At 42.7% G+C, this 15,753-nt stretch overlaps 2 protein-coding genes across 3 annotated transcripts in view; one reads left to right on the top strand and one right to left on the bottom strand.

Annotated features, from left to right (window-relative positions):
* Positions 1 to 15,753, top strand: part of LOC143694378 (uncharacterized) — a 470,045-nt gene that overhangs the window by 192,754 nt on the left and 261,538 nt on the right. The gene's annotated exons all lie outside the window — the stretch shown is intronic.
* Positions 1 to 15,753, bottom strand: part of ESRRB (estrogen related receptor beta) — a 127,823-nt gene that overhangs the window by 83,364 nt on the left and 28,706 nt on the right. The window contains exon 1 of one of the 2 annotated variants that reach the window (XM_077180520.1): positions 7,052 to 7,233. The exons of the other annotated variant lie outside the window; for it this stretch is intronic. The gene's annotated coding sequence lies outside the window, so the exon portion shown is untranslated. Of the gene's footprint in view, positions 1 to 7,051; positions 7,234 to 15,753 lie in introns of those variants that run through there. 2 annotated transcript variants of the gene reach the window in all.

Genomic DNA, 15,753 nt, shown 5'->3' with positions numbered 1-15,753 from the left:
AGGGCACCAGCGCGCCGCTGGAACACGCGTGTCCCGGGCGTGTTACATGCGAACACACGGCTCCACAAACACTTCGTGCGCATGCAGACCCGCGTCTCAGCGCGTCCACAGCGCTGCACTCGGAACCATCTCTTTTCCCATACCGATATCCATTGCCACAAACGTGTGCAGAAGAGTTCCCGAATCCCGTTTCAAAGCAGTGTAATTCAGATGTCACTTCAGTGCAATTTATGAAACCACGCTGGAATAAGTTGTGGCATGTGAGATCAGAATCGGGCATTCAGGATAATAGCACACATTCCCAGGCACAAAAACATAGCTACAAACCCTCAGAAGTCTTCACAAACATCAAAATTGGCACATACAACTAATTTCACGAAGGACACATTTTCAAAGCTCTGCATATGTACTGACTGCTGCTAGAGTCTGTGTCCTTTCACAGTTCCAGCACGCACCTTCACACTCACACAACTGCACTGCATATTTACAGCACCACACCAGCACCTCTCTGAAGGTCCCTCTCCACAAAGCACAGGAGCCTCTCTGGCATGTGCCTACCACACGCAGTCCTGCAATGAATGCCTGACTCACACGGAGCTGCACCAAAGGTTCTGTTTGCCCCTTGCTACCTACTATCTACCTTTCAAACTGCACTCACAAACCTTACTTGTATCTCTCCTACGCTTCTAGTTAATGTTTAGATGTTTGCTGCTCAAATATATAAAAATATCCTTAAGAGGTAGACAAAAACCAGAGGCCTTTCTGAAACAAAAAATACATACAACTATACCTGGATAAAAGCTTCATGCTCTTATACCAGGCAAACAAAATTTTTTTTAAAAAGTAGAAACCAGGAGGGTATTTCTAAATATAAAACCCAGAATCTAATTTGAGGCAAAGATGTACAACACCAGGAGAAGCGAAGGGCAGACTACAGCTTTTTGGATGATGGAGGTAATACTGAATAAAAGAAAATAAAAAGAATAAAAGAAAATGCAATGTGGCTCAGCTCTAAGCAATAAACACAGGATAAATGAGGCTACAACTTTTCATACAATCAGTATTTGTAGAAACTTGAGAATATTTGGAAAAGAGGGATGTGGGAATTCAAAGCCAGTGTAACTATCTCCTCTACCAGAGATCTTAAATGCATATAAAATAATGGAGTGCCCTAACTTGTCCCCAGGCCGTGTGAGGACAAGTTGGGTGATTCTGATCACCTACCTTTAAAGGATGTCAAGACAGAGGTCTTTTATGGTAAAAGGTACACATGAAGAGAGCACAGAAAACAGGTTAGTTTAATAAATGGAGACAGAGGGAAGACATATCTGGTTTTAAAGTACAGCAGAATCAGATTACCTGAATGTTGCAGGTGGCACAATTCAGATTATAAATTTTTCCTCAACCTCAGAATTAATGAAACATATACACATAGACCTTTGTACACTTCAGTGATATATCATCACAGCAGAAACTCTATGATGCTTTAAATGTTGCAGAGACAAGAGACAAGCTTTAATAAGGCATTAGCATTAGTAGGGCCCAAGGTTGTACGGAATCTCACTAACCACCTCGGAGAACACCTGACCAAGTAGAGGCAAGGACAAAACCAGCACCTTTGTGTTTCCAACAGAAAGCTGAGGCCAGAGAGGGACTGACTGATGACTTAGTTGCCCCATAACAAAGATTCCTGTTATGCAGTAGGGTGAGAGGCAGGAGGAGGTGCACAGGGTAAGGGTTTAGGCAGACTACAGTTCAAGAGCAGTCAGGGTGTTTGCAGTGAGCTGATTTTGACAGAAAACAATTTTCTTCAGAAAGGTGCACCCTGACTGGATCCTGACTGTGCAGAGATTAACTCTGGTGTAGGCCCTCAGCGAATGGGAGGCCAGAGTGGGAATGGCTTGGCAGGTGGGTCCTGCTCTCCCAATAGCTGATGTTTTAATTTTGCACTTTAACTTTTATCCAGGCTGAGGTGATGCAAGCAGGGAGCCATGAGATTGCCTGGCACAAGGTCCTCAGGGCTGAATTAACTGATATAAACAGTACAATAGTGGGTTTGTACACTGGAAATGGGCTGTTGCTGACAGAGGACTACCTGGGTGAGGTGGGCATTTGCAGAGTGGTGCAGAAATGTAATATTAATCTCTTCTGACCCAGTGCAAATGGACAAATTGAGCTTCCTCTGCCTTGAGAGTAGCCTGTGCAGAGGTCTGGCCCTTCCTTTCTGAGAATGATAGAAAGGAATAGTCTCTGCTGGCTGGGCTTGATCTGCCAACCTGAATTCACTAAGAAAGAGAACAAGAGTCCTGCAGCCTGGTTTTGGAAATCCAGAAGGCTTCATCCTTTGCAAACCTCCACACACAGCTGAGCTCTTCTCACAGCTTTGGCCAATTTTCTTCCTCCACAGAATTAAGAAGGAAACACTGATCTCAACATGGCTATCCTTCAGATATGTGTGGGTTTTAAAACAAGTTCCAAGACAAAGTTAGAAAGGATTGTGAGATTAATCTGGTAGATCTGGAAGCAAAAGAGCTCTCTTAGGGTAGATCCAAGGCAGAACTCCACACAGAACAGAAGTACCAGGCTTGGTTTGTGAGCACAGCCTTTGTTTGCTGCCCTGATCAAATCCTCCCCTGGAATTGCTGCTCTCTCACTGCAGGAGGGGCAGGGAACCATCCCAGCCAACTCTGTCTGTGGCTCTGAGCAGAGCCTACCCAGAGGTGCTCTGGTAAGCACTACCCTTTGGGATGACTTTCATAAGGCAGCCTCTGGCTTTTGGGGTCACCTGTTCTCCTCACTGTCCCAGTGCACAGCAACAACACTCCATCAATATTAGCCTTGGACAGATCACAATCAGAGCACGACACGCTGATGGAGTGATAGACACTATCAGTTCTTTGAGACATGCAGTATGGAAAGAAAGAAAAAGAAAAAGAAAAAGAAAAAGAAAAAGAAAAAGAAAAAGAAAAAGAAAAAGAAAAAGAAAAAGAAAAAGAAAAAGAAAAAGAAAAAGAAAAAGAAAAAAGAATTGTGATATATGTCTCCAATTTTCCCGGCTCTTCCAAGATATAATGGATAGAGACTTTCTTTGAAGAGTTTTCTCCAGCCTTTAAGGACCAATCTGGTTTTGATAAACTGATGTTTTACTTCTTAAAAAAAACTTTTATCATAAAATAATGATCAACTTTCCAGCAAGTTGACTGATTGATTGACAGAAATTTCATTTGGTCTAATATAGGAGCAACCTGGAAATCATGCCAGACAAACTTGATTTCACTTGCTGATAAGGTGCCTTTTTTTTTTTTTTTACTAAGGAAAATGCAGAAGAGGAAGAGATCTAGTTACTTTTAGGGTTTGGGATCGTGTTTTTCCCTTTTATGAAGGTTCTATTATTGTATTTTCACAAGAAAGTGAGTGAAAGGCTGTCTGTACAGGGCAAAAAAAAGATAATTAGGAGATCTGAACTGGGCTGAGCAGTTTTGTGTATACACTTTTTTATCTTGTCTGCTGGAGAAGGAGGAGATTGATGACACGAAATCTTTCCCAGCCTGTGTCTCATTTAAGTTACAGGGGGGTCATTGGGTTGAATTCAGAAGACAAGCCTTTCACACCTTTGAGGCCAACAGAACTGCCTGACCTCTCACAAGTCGCTGTTACATGCCCTGATCCCTTTGCTTTGCAGGGCTATTAGCCCTAAAGAGAAACTTAGGTACTCTAAACACAGGTCCCTGATGGCTTGTAGGCTCTTGCAGACCAGTCTTCTTTATTTAAGGCTCTAGTCTATTTTCTCTTACCCAAACAAGAGAGTTTGTTCTCCCCAGAAAAAAGCAATGTCTTCTTTTCTACCAAACTCCAATAGATTTTTTTTCTGTAAAGATCAAATTGGTCTTGCAAACAATATGCTTCCATCTAAAGGTATCATGATGAAGCTCAACATCTATTTAAACAGAAATCAGTTTTCATGTTGTGATTTTCAAACAATGAACACCCATCTGAACATTCTTAGATGTGCTTCAAACGTTACCTAGTCTTTAGAATGTGTTACAATTCACAACTTATAGACTGCCCAATCCTACCATAAAGAGGTTGTGTGGCTTGCCCCAGATCAGTCTGTAGCACAACAGTCTGAATATAAGTGTCTTAACCCTTACTGTCTTGCTTTAAAAAGAATTCTCTGTCCCAAAACTGTGACCTTAAATTCTGTGCTTGGATATGGTGCTAGGAGCTCTGTGCTACAGTGTAACACAGTCCTAACACTTTTAGGAGCCCTGAGTTAAGACAAACATAGTCTCTACATTGCCAGGGAAAAGTCAAGGTTTTCTTTTAATAACCATTTATAACTTTTTTTTTCATATATGGCCAGTGATGTTTTGTGTGGTTGTACACCCATTTTTGTCTTTGCAGTGTTAATAGCAGGACTCAGTTCCACAGCAGAACATGTTCCTGCTGACATCTTAAATGAAAGTTCACTGCAGAAACACAAAGACAAACTAGACAAAGGAAATCTAACTTTTGTAAAATTAAAACAGAGCATCAGAGTAAGAGGCAGGTGCAGAGTATTTTACCAAATGGGAAAGAATAAAGACAATCAGAAGAGAGACATTTCTTTCCAGCTTATGGAAGAATTTGTAATAAGAAACACAGACAGAGGCAGGAGAGGAAATTATGTAGCTGGGATTATGCCTTCTGCTCTTCCTTGCATCATCAGTTAACTGGGGTATTTCATAAGAACTTCTATCCTATTTGCCCAGAAATCCAGCAGTGTATCTTCTTCATGTTTTGGCAACCTACTCCTCAGTCAGTCTCTGCCTAACTGTTGTTTAAGTAAGTGGACAGAAACCTTCCTCAGAAAAGACAGGTAATTAGAGAGGTAGGTTGATCTTGTATGCTTAGAAGAATACAATAGAGAGCTGTGATACAGCTCCAAATTTGGATCTATTGGTGATCTTTTTTCCATGGTATATTACACTAATCCTCAGCTGGGTTACTGTAGTCAGGCAGAACATGGCCACGACCTTGACTGGAAAGGGATTTTTATTCACACTTACACCTACACATAATTTACTAGCACAGTAACTGCTACTTCCTATACTCTTTCAATTCCAGCAAAGCAGAAATTAATCCTTCCCCCTCCATGATCCTAGGCGTCCACAGGGCAGTAGCTACTTGCTCAGCTACCAGGAGGAAGGAGAGAACACAAGGCATCAAGGAATCTTTACCTCTGCTTAGCTGTTGCAAATCCTCCATCACAAGTGTGGCCTTCCTAGAATGGTGGTTCATCCTGTCAGATGGGACATAAAGCCAAAGAGCATCTTTTCAACTTTAGCTTTCCTAAAATTACACTAGCTTCAAGTCTGGTATTGCAGAAGGCCAAGGAGGATGGTCAGTAGAACAGGGGGTGCTTGTTCATTGCTCTGATTTGGGGAGATGATTAGCTGGTTTCCTCTCCAAGCCCATGCACTCCAAGCCCATCCATTCTTATCACCCTAGGACCCTAATATTCACAGTACCACCTTACTCACTGGACCAATCAAAAGAAATGTCTGTCTTGTCAGGAGAAATAATGGTTATTTACTCTTATGCTGCATGCCAAAAATGAAAACACTTTAGGCACGTGCATTGATAGTGTCGAGCATCTTAACCCAGAAAAGGAGTGGGGCTTACCAATAGTAACTCTGAAAAATTTTGGTTAAGAAAGTATGCCTACTGAGGGTCAGGCAGGGAGGGCAGAGGGTAATTTTTCCAAGTCTGTGATGGAAACACATGCAAGACAACTTATTTCCCAGCAACAGCAATGAGGTGGCTGCAGTTTGAATGCAATGATGTGACAAAAAACAGTGGATAAGTGTGCAGGTTCCTCTTAGCTGGGTTCTCTGGGTAGGTAACAGAGTTATTTTAGAACATGAGGTAGGCCGTTATAAAGAAGAAAAGCAGTGAAAGAACTTTTCTTCCCAGGGTGTAAGGGATGAAGAAAGCAAGGAGAAAGACCTTCCTTTCCCTGCAGGAGCCTCCATCTGGCCTCATCTGGGCACAGTTGATAGAAGACTATTGACTTCACCAGGCCAGTCAGGCCAAATACAGAGGAGCTCACCAACAGTGGATCTATACAAAAGTATTTAACAGTGAGATGAACCTGCAGGTCCCAAGTGACATTAGCAAACTTGATAGAGTTTCTGTCTGGAAAAAGCAGAGATATCAGATGATCAGGACTGCTCTTCTGGTCATCATCTCCAGCCTCAGAATACTCCAGTTTCTAATAGTAATGGACTACAGGTTTTGGCTAGAACCACACATGACAGGCCAGCTTCATTCTGATATGCTGTATCAGCAGCACACCAACCTCAACTCCCCTCTGCTCTGAATCTCCAAACAGCTCAGTTAAGTACATGAACTTTTTAAAGATTTGTTCTGTACTAACTTGAGTGTTTGAAGAACTATGCAGATTTTTTACACAGCTCCCTCTTGAGTTTATTTATTACTTGAATAACATTTATTTCACTTGTTGGACAAAAGCAAATTGCTGTGGTAGATTATTTGATTAGATAGCTTTGCCAACAAACCCCATCCCAAGCTTAAGGTACTTTTAAGCACCATCATGAGTTACATATCTGCATTGCATTCAGACACCTTCAAGTAAAGTGCATTAGGAAACCACTGTTCTGTCTACAACTCATTAACATTCAAACACTATGCCTACACACCATGAATGATCAAGTTTTTGCAGTACATTTTCAAAAATAAAGAGAAAAAATAACAAGAAGAATAATCCTTGCTGATACCACAAAGCATCACTTAGAAGAGGCAGTGCAATTCAGGACCATACCTACACAATATATGAACATACAGTGTCGAGAGAGTAGCCAGTTATGAAGAGACAGATGCTGGTTACCAGATAAAAAAGCTCTTCTTTGCAAAGGAAATGAGAAGTTTCACCAGCTCAGTTCTAATTCTGTTGTGCTGCTCTATGTATTCTAAAAGACAGCGATCTTTCTCAATGTGTGGAAGTACAAGCCCCTGGACATCTTTGAAAAGCTCTTGTTGAATGACTTACTAGTCTTAAAATTTCTCGGCGATCCCAGCACAGAGGCAGTTGTGGGCAGCAGTAAAATCTTCTCCTGACAGACCCGAACATGTGTCACTGGATTTCAGCAAAAATACCTTCATCATTCATAGTCACATGTTGCCAGCTTCACTGTTCCTATGGCAGCAGTAGAAAGGATTACTTTTCTCTTTCATTGTTAAGGCAAACTCAAATCTCAGTCCCATGTGGTTGGAGGGTGACTTTGGTGCTGCAGCCTCCTAGCAACAGGTCCTCTTGGTCTCCACATTGCTTACAAAAGAAAATTCAGTATTGGTCTTTTGCTAATCTCTCAAACACCTTTATTTTAGTGGTGATCAACAACTACCAGTGCTTCCCCTCTCTGTTCCTCTGTTGAACATAGCAATCTTCCATTAAACATTTCCAGTCAGCTGAACTCAGTAGTGCTCAACTCATTTTTTAGACCTTGCCCCTCACCATTTGGCAGTATTTCATAACCACTGCAGTCAGCAACACAGTAATGTGTAGGCTTTTGTGATGTAACTTCCAGAATTTGGTGCTACAAGGTTTGTTTTGTCAACCATACAGTCTAGGGACAGCACTTCTCTTTGTTAAACCCATTGCTTTTCCAGAGTAGCGAGAAGTTAGACAGAAACAGAAGAGAAGGAAGACAGTAGGAAAGACTGTCACTGCTCCAGATACAGAGGTCCACTGAATCACTGATGGTGCAGCACCCAGTGGGCCCTGCCTTGCTAATGAAATAGAAGGTTCTAGGCAACAATACCACCTTGAGATGTAACTTTGTTTCTAGAGGCTCATTTCATGAGGATACTCACTGAAGTGACTGGTCAAGGGGGATGTTAACACCAGCAAAAAGCATGAGTCATTAGCCATCAACCATTTGGGCACTGAATCAGCCCATTTGGCCCTGTAACCATAGGCAGGGCAGCTGCGTTCCCCCCAGACAGACCAGTGCCTCTTCCAAAGGCACTGTGGGGATGGGGGCCATCAGCCTGCAACACGACACAGGCTGTGCTAGTACACATCCCACAGGATCAGCTGGCCAGCACTGTAAGGTGCTCAGATCGTGCCTTGCATGTCCTACTGCCAGGCAGGTAGGTTCTGCTGGTGGAGGTGGTGCTGATACTTCTCTACAGCCAAACCTAGATCACACCCATCAGAGGAGCAATAAGTATCTCCAAGGGCTGCACTAGGATACAAACCAACAACATTTAGATTTGACTGTCCACTTGCTATTTAAGGAGCACTTTTTTTTTAATCTACTACAGTTCATACACACAAGGTACAAAAGCAACAATATAAGGTCTAAATATTTGTCAAGCTGTCAAATGCCCATTAATGAGATGCTGTAAGTCAGCTGAACTGAAAAGTGAGAGCTTACACTCCTAACTTATGTTCCCAGACTTCTACCTACACACGTGGAGCAAAGGATAAACACTCAGATGTCTCAGTGATTAGCTCTCCCAACAGTAAAACACATACCAAAAATATAGTGTCTTAAGAATGATGTAAGAGCTATTAAATGTTGTGGGATGTCTGTGAACATCACAGGTGTCCAGTGCTCTCAAGCAAGGATCAATGCTATCTGCAATACCCTTGGAGGTGTCCTGTAGAGATTTGTCAAAATAAGGTATGGGGCAGCCTGAGAGAACCAGAGAACTATGGCTTTGCTGGCACTGCTATACTATTTCACCCAGCCAAAACCCTTGACACAACATAAATATCCCCCAAACCCCTCTCTCTAAAAGAAGAAATTGTTCCTCTAAAACTAGGAGAAGCTGGGTCATCAGATGAGGGCAAAATTGGTTTAAAAGCCATTAAGAAGAAAGCAACCTAGGCATTCAGGAGCAATCACAGCTGCTTGGGCTGATCAGGAGAGACGGAGGGAATTATTTATTTATGGACTTCCTGCTCTCCCTGAGCGGATCTCTCCACTGGGGAAGCTTTAAGAGGAGTGGGGAGCAGAAGGCAGGTGCTTCTTGGAGTCCTCCAGAGATTTTCCTGGTCTGGGCCTCAGGAGAGTTAAACACAGTTCATGCCCAAAGCATCCTGGAGCCACAACTTATCTTTCTCAGAGCAGGAAAGGCAAGCAAGAGCATCACACAGATCTCTGCTGGGATGAAGCACATGGAGAGCCCCAGGCACCCAGACTGCCATGCAGGCTTTGCACAGCTTTCAGCAAGATCCCTTTAGAGCAATAGTGCTTGAGTACACAGACATTTCTCTCTTCTTGTGGTTCAGCTGCTTCCCTTTAAACACAGATCAAGTGTCTCTAGGGAGCCAGCAAGCATTTAACAGACCTGCCTGATAGAAGGACCTCCAATGAGAAAACCAAGACCTGAAACTCCCAACAGACATCCTCAATTCAGTCCACATCTGAGAAAGCAACCCTGAAGTTACATGCAACCAGATTCTAACTGCACAGAAAGCATGTCAGTCTAGTCTGTATCCAAAGCTCAGCTGAACATTTTAGACTTAAGGGGGGGGAAAGACTAGCAGAGTAAACACGAAGAAATATGTGAACTGAAAAAGGTCAGCATGGAAATACAGAGTTATTGATATTGTATTAAGAATTCCTTTCCAAGATGCAATATTGTCTTTCTCAATGCAATTTCTTACTGTTTCCCAAAGCTGGAGGATGAGGAGGAGTTATTCCCTAAAATCACAGTTGATAGTCTTCTATCAACTGTTCCCTAAAAGAACACACTTCAGCAGTCAGAGATGACCCTTCAAAACAAACTAAAAAAAGCTGTAGAGACAGACAGATCTGCCCAGTCAGTCAGATCTGGTAACTATCTTCTTGTTCTGGCCTTGGTCAGAGGGTCAGAGAAGGGTACAAGGGGTGGAAGCCACCAACCACTGCCAGAGTCTTTCACTAGAAGATGTTGCAGAACTAGTGTTACAGGAGGGTCACTGATGGGGATTGAACAGATTATGAGAGAGGTACAGCCTGCACTGTGTCAATTCATGTCTGCTTGCAATTCCAAATCATACACTGATGAAATGCCAGAGATTGAGATGAAAAGGGCAGGAGCAGATGGCAATCTACTGCTTTAGACACATCTCATTCAACTACCCCAGTTTATTTCTGCTCGGCCTCTGCTAGTATACCTTGCATTACTCCACACCAGTGATGCTTTTTCTCAGCTCTGGTCTCAAATCAGTACATTGTTTTGTGCCATTAAAGCTACTGCAAAGGCAGTTGTGGTAGCAAAATCACTCATTATGCTTTGGGAAACCTTTGAAAGGGAGAGGACTAAAGAGCAAGAGAGTATCATCTCTGTTAAGATCAGTGACCCAAGGCAACCTCAACATCAAAAAAGCACAAAATCTAACCATGAGGGTATTTCAGCAAGTCCTAACTGCCTCCTCCCCAGTCTGCTCCTCCCCACACTTAAAGGGATTTCTGCTACTTGTAAATATATAAAACCAGATTTGTTCTTACAGTTTATATTCCTCCAAACAAAGGGCAGTAAAAAAGGGATCTGTTTTCCTTTCAATAAAACAGGTCTTACTTGGCCTCTCAAAGGAAAATTCTTCTGCTGCCCATTCAGAGACAGGTTATGTTTTTAGAGTTGTGTAACCTTTGTTTCCCACTCTGGGAAGCACATCATTAAGCACTGACAGCTACATAGCCCTGAGAGGGGAGTGCTCCAGAGGTGGTTGCATCCCCCAGGGAGCTAGAACCAGCAAGCCTCTCCAAGCTAGGGCTCTCTGGGGAGCTGTTCTGCTTTGACCATTGACTTGTGGCTTTACAGGGCCAAACCAAATACACTTCTAGTTCATAAGGGCTGGGGTTTTTAATTTGTGTGCTTTAACATATGTTGTTTGGGAAATTCAATTAATCCCTTACTTTGCTAAATACAGCTTTAGGTTCTAAAATCCTTCAGAGTCTGTAGTGTCCTTTACCCCTTCATGCTCATATGCCTTTTTTATTTCCCTTCCAACTTGCTAAAATAAAATTAAAAAAAAAAAAAAATCCATTTTGATTCTGTTCCTGGCCACTTGACCTTGCTTTTGGGTTGGCACACCAACTTTCCCTGCCACAATGGTCAGATTACAAAACCTAAATAAGAACATTTCCCTCCCTGTTCCCTGGGCACAGGCAGCCCCTGATAGTATTAGTGATGCCCAGTGTTCACATCCTCTCATTTCAGGCTTTCTTTGCATGAGAACGTTACCACAGTATAATTCAAAGTACAATTTGAAATAGATTAACTTAAACTAGTGCAAGAGGCACTCATTACTATCGAAACTTAATCTGTTTAGACAACCAATGAGCAAAAATGAAACATCCTCAAACTGGCAGGAGAGCATCCATAATTGGGATTTTCAGTAGTTTAAATGGATTGTTCCAAAATCAATGCAATTTAAAGTGTACATCTTACTTGTATAGAAAAGATATTCTCTGAACTGAGGAAACAACAGCACTGGTGGAATAAATGACTGCCTGTCCAAGAGTGCAACACCCATTAGTGACTTCTACAAAGCAACAGGAAGAAGTAGCAGGGGAGGTAAGGTCACTTTCTTGCACACAGCCTGTTAGGAAATACTGCATTCAAATTGACTGCCTACAAGCACCCAAGAAAGAGCATCCAGAAGTGACAGCCAGGTAACAAAAGTTTCAGAGACATCCCAGTATATTCAGGATCCTCCCTTGCCTGGGAAACAGGAGGGGAAAAGAAAAAAAAAGCACATGTGGGTGCTGCTTTGGAATGTTTTCTGCTGCTCATGCAGCACATGCATTACACAGAGGTGCAGGGTTGCAGCCAGCAGAGGATGCAGATTAGTTCTTGTAAAGAGAGCTGTGGACAGAGCAATAATGTACATCTGGCAGCACTCCTGCCCTCCGTCCCTGCCATGCAGGGCAGCCCACAGAGCCCTGTTATGAAGAAAAACCTCTCAGAAGATGCCAGAGCCTTTGGGAGAGGCTGGGGCAGAATCCCTTCCTGTCAAACAGCTCTCCGGCCCAGGATGTGACTGCGGCTGGCCAAACACGTCAGCTAATGAAGATTGAGGCAGGCAGGCAGAGACATCCCTTCAGCCTGTTAATCCACTTAGGGAAGGAGAAGGGAAACCTGAGCTGAATTCCTCTGTTCCCTGCAAGGGACTCTACTGTCCTGGCTTTAGCACTCTAGGCAGAGCAAATCCAGCCAGAGATGGGCCACGGAAAGCTCTGAGTGCAAGCCTAGAGCTTTTGGGAGACAGGAGCAAGAGCCCAGGCTGGAAACCACAGTCCCTAGGGAGACAGTCAGGGCAGGATCTTGTGTCCACTGGGAATTAATGAAGTAAATTGAATTTTACTTGCCCTCTCATTGGGAGAAAGCAAGAAGGGCATGTAAGTGGGCTTTTACACAACAGCATGGTAGGGAGAACAAACACACCTTACACGCTTTTCACTGCCCTAAAATGGTTCCTGAGAATCAGATTCCTGGGCTAGTGAGTCAGAGTGAATATCTGCACCCCAAATACCCTTCCCAAAAGTGACAGTATGCCAGCATTGCCTCGCATCCACCTTAACTGGCAGCTTGTAGGGATGATGGGCGCCTATCCCAGGAAATGTCAGATTATCCTTAACCACCAGAGGGTGCTCCCCATCTCAAAGACAGAGTCAATGTCACAGATGCACCCAGCCAGCCAGAGGAGCCCTGATTTCCAGCAATCGTGGAATCTGAGCAAGGGAAAAATTAGAAAATTAATAATAAATAACAATTAGCGATTTCAATCCTGTGCCTCGCTTCTGTTTTCCCATCCCTCCTGGCAGGGCAAGCTAAGGCCCCCCTGTCCCATTTGTCCTCTGTGTCCTGCTCAGTCAGGTGATTTTCCTCACACTGAAGATTAAATCACTTTTATTCATTCCTCCTGGATCGTGGATCCAGAGCAGGAAATAAACACTTTCTGCTTGGCAGGTCTGTAAGAGTGAGACTCCAACTTCCTGCCCCTGGGCAAGGTTAGGATCATAGCCTCTGGTCAAACACAGTTTTTGCAAATGAAGGTCTGACCTGTGCCTGAATTGCCTCTGCCGCAATGGTGTGAGGGCCACTAGCCCTTATGTTCAGGTTCATTTACCCCACTCTGTCCTAAGCTAGTTTTCCAGAGAGCAGAGTGCCTGTTGTGCAGGGATGCTTCAGGATGGTGTTTTAAAACATCAGTTTGGGGGCACTAACAATGCCTAACTCCATCAATAAAACACCTGTAGGCAAAGACTGTTTACTTTGGTAATGCACTGACCCACAGGCTCCCTCCTTCTCTCACTGAAGGGAAGCAGAGGTGTGTGACTGGGGTTGTACATTCCTGAGCTGTGCACCTGGCAGCACATCACCCTGTGCCTCAGCTTCCTGCTTGCATAGGTTAGAAGTAATACCCAAGAGTTGCATCATATGTGGAGAACAGAGCAGTTAGGATGAAATCATAATGGTTATAGTCCACCCAGAAGAGAGCTTAAAGCATGCCAAGTAAGATCAGACACCTATGCAAAACAGACTAGCTCTGCTGACGTGTCTGGCATAACATCTGTTTGTCCTAGCCCCAGCTTACTTTGATAGTCCAGGTCTGTATATCCCATGGGGAAACCAGCTCTCATTGATGGCTCCCACCCAGCACATGTGCTGCCTCTTGCTGTCTGACCCCTACAAGACAGATTGTTATATTTTTTAAATTGTTCTTTGCTCTCCTTTTGCCAGTAATGCCAGGCCCTGCCTAAGGGGATTTTTGTGAGAGCTCCTGCACTTGGTACCCTGGCATCACTTTTTCGTGTGTTGTCTTTAAACCACACAATACATTTATCTAATGAAACTGTTAACACTGAGCAGTTAAGCCACTGCAAATGACACTCATTCAGTCTCTTACACAGGTTAAAATATGTTTGATAGGTTTGGCTCACTTTATTTCCTGAATGAACCATCATCTGTAGCACATGTGGGAACCAGTGCTTTCCAAGTCATAAACCAGCCAACAGCAATACTAATCATCCTTGAGAGAAGCATCACATTCTACAGCCCAAATAGGCCAATGATTTCTTCAAGTATTTGAGATAGTTATTAAGAGAGAAAAGGGGGAAAATATAAGAGAAAAATATTTTACAGCACATTTTTAGACATCTTAGACATCTGCAATAGACAACTCTAATCCTTACAAACAAAATGTCAGGGATAGATGACAAAGGTCTACTTCCTCTACCATTCATAACATTCTCTCTTCAAATTACAGCAAATCTCAGACATGGCATGGAAAGATTAACCAGCATTAGGTGTGTACACTTCTCATCTGAACACCATTAACCTTTTACTTCTCAACTTGATACAGTTTAACACTTCTGCATTACAGTCACTACACACTTCATAGAATCAAAGAATGGTTTGGGTTGGAAAGGACCTTGAAGATCACTTAATTCCAACCCCCTGCTATGGACAGGGACACTTTCCATTAGACCAGGTGGCTTCAAGCCCCATCCATTCCAAGGATGAGGCAGCCACAACTTCTCTGGGCAACCTGTTCCAGTGCCTCACCACCCTCACAGTAAAAATTTCTTCCTAAAATCTAATGTAAATCTACCCTCTTTCACTTTGAAGCAATTTCCCCCTTGTCTTATTGCTACACCCCTTCATAAAATGTCCCTCTTATATTTGTTCCTAAACAAGCACATAAGTAGTCATCAAAATTGTGGTCATTTAAAATAATGTACTTTGAATGTTATATTTCTCCATACTTTCAGCAATTCCTTAAGCCTTGCCATTCTTCCTGCACACGTGACAGCAAAGACTTCTAAAGAAATTTCCTAGCCCTAGTGACATTGTCCTCTTGCATATTGCTGCTGGGGAACTTATTGTTTTAATTACTGTTAGTAGGCTGTAAGTTCTCAAATATCCCAAATTCCTTCACTGTTAAAAACAAGAGCATCTGGGTGTCAGTTTTGCTCATGATGGAAAATTACAGGATCAGATCTGCCTTTTTCACTCACACAAATCTGCACCTCGGTGGAGATTACAACATGTGGAATACATAATATAGAAACGAGCAGGTTTTAACTTCCTGCATTTAGTTGACCTGCAACTACATGAAATGGCAGCACTTAATCCAAATGGAGAGGCTGGGACAAAACAATCTTAAACTCATAGATCTTCAAAACTTGACAAGACTCAAGAAAAAAAGACAAAAACTGTGTATTAAATAGAGTGGACTACAAGTGAAGTCAAGAGTTAAGAAAAACTACAATTGTATTTACTTGTGAAAAATACTCTTAACCCTCAAGTACATATGCATTATTTTAGAGTCCATAATTACAGGATATTTTTTTCACAGTACCTCGTGTCAGACTGCACTCAGAAGGGATTTTTCCTATGTAATGAGCAGCTGCTTGAGATGCTGGTTTCTGCTCATTGTTCAGGGTGTGGCCCCAGGCCTTATTTACTGCACATTATTCAAACCTGGCTCTAGAGATTTATTAATTTCCTTATGTGTTTTTCTATGTGTTTGTCATTATACTGTCCAAGAGCTTCACTACCCCAAGATCATTTATTTCCACATACCTCTGTGAGAGGAGAGGGTATTTTTATTCCCATTTTATGGATGAATGACTGAACATGGTGTTAAAACATATCTGCTAATTCTGGGTGCCTACTCCAAGACACCAACAACCTTACTGATCTGTGCTTATATAGGATCTTGGGTTTAGTGGATTCTCATTCAGTTAA

Source organism: Agelaius phoeniceus, chromosome 6 (assembly GCF_051311805.1).
Source record: "Agelaius phoeniceus isolate bAgePho1 chromosome 6, bAgePho1.hap1, whole genome shotgun sequence".
Lineage (NCBI taxonomy): Eukaryota > Metazoa > Chordata > Aves > Passeriformes > Icteridae > Agelaius > Agelaius phoeniceus.
This window is presented reverse-complemented; position numbering and strand designations above follow the sequence as displayed.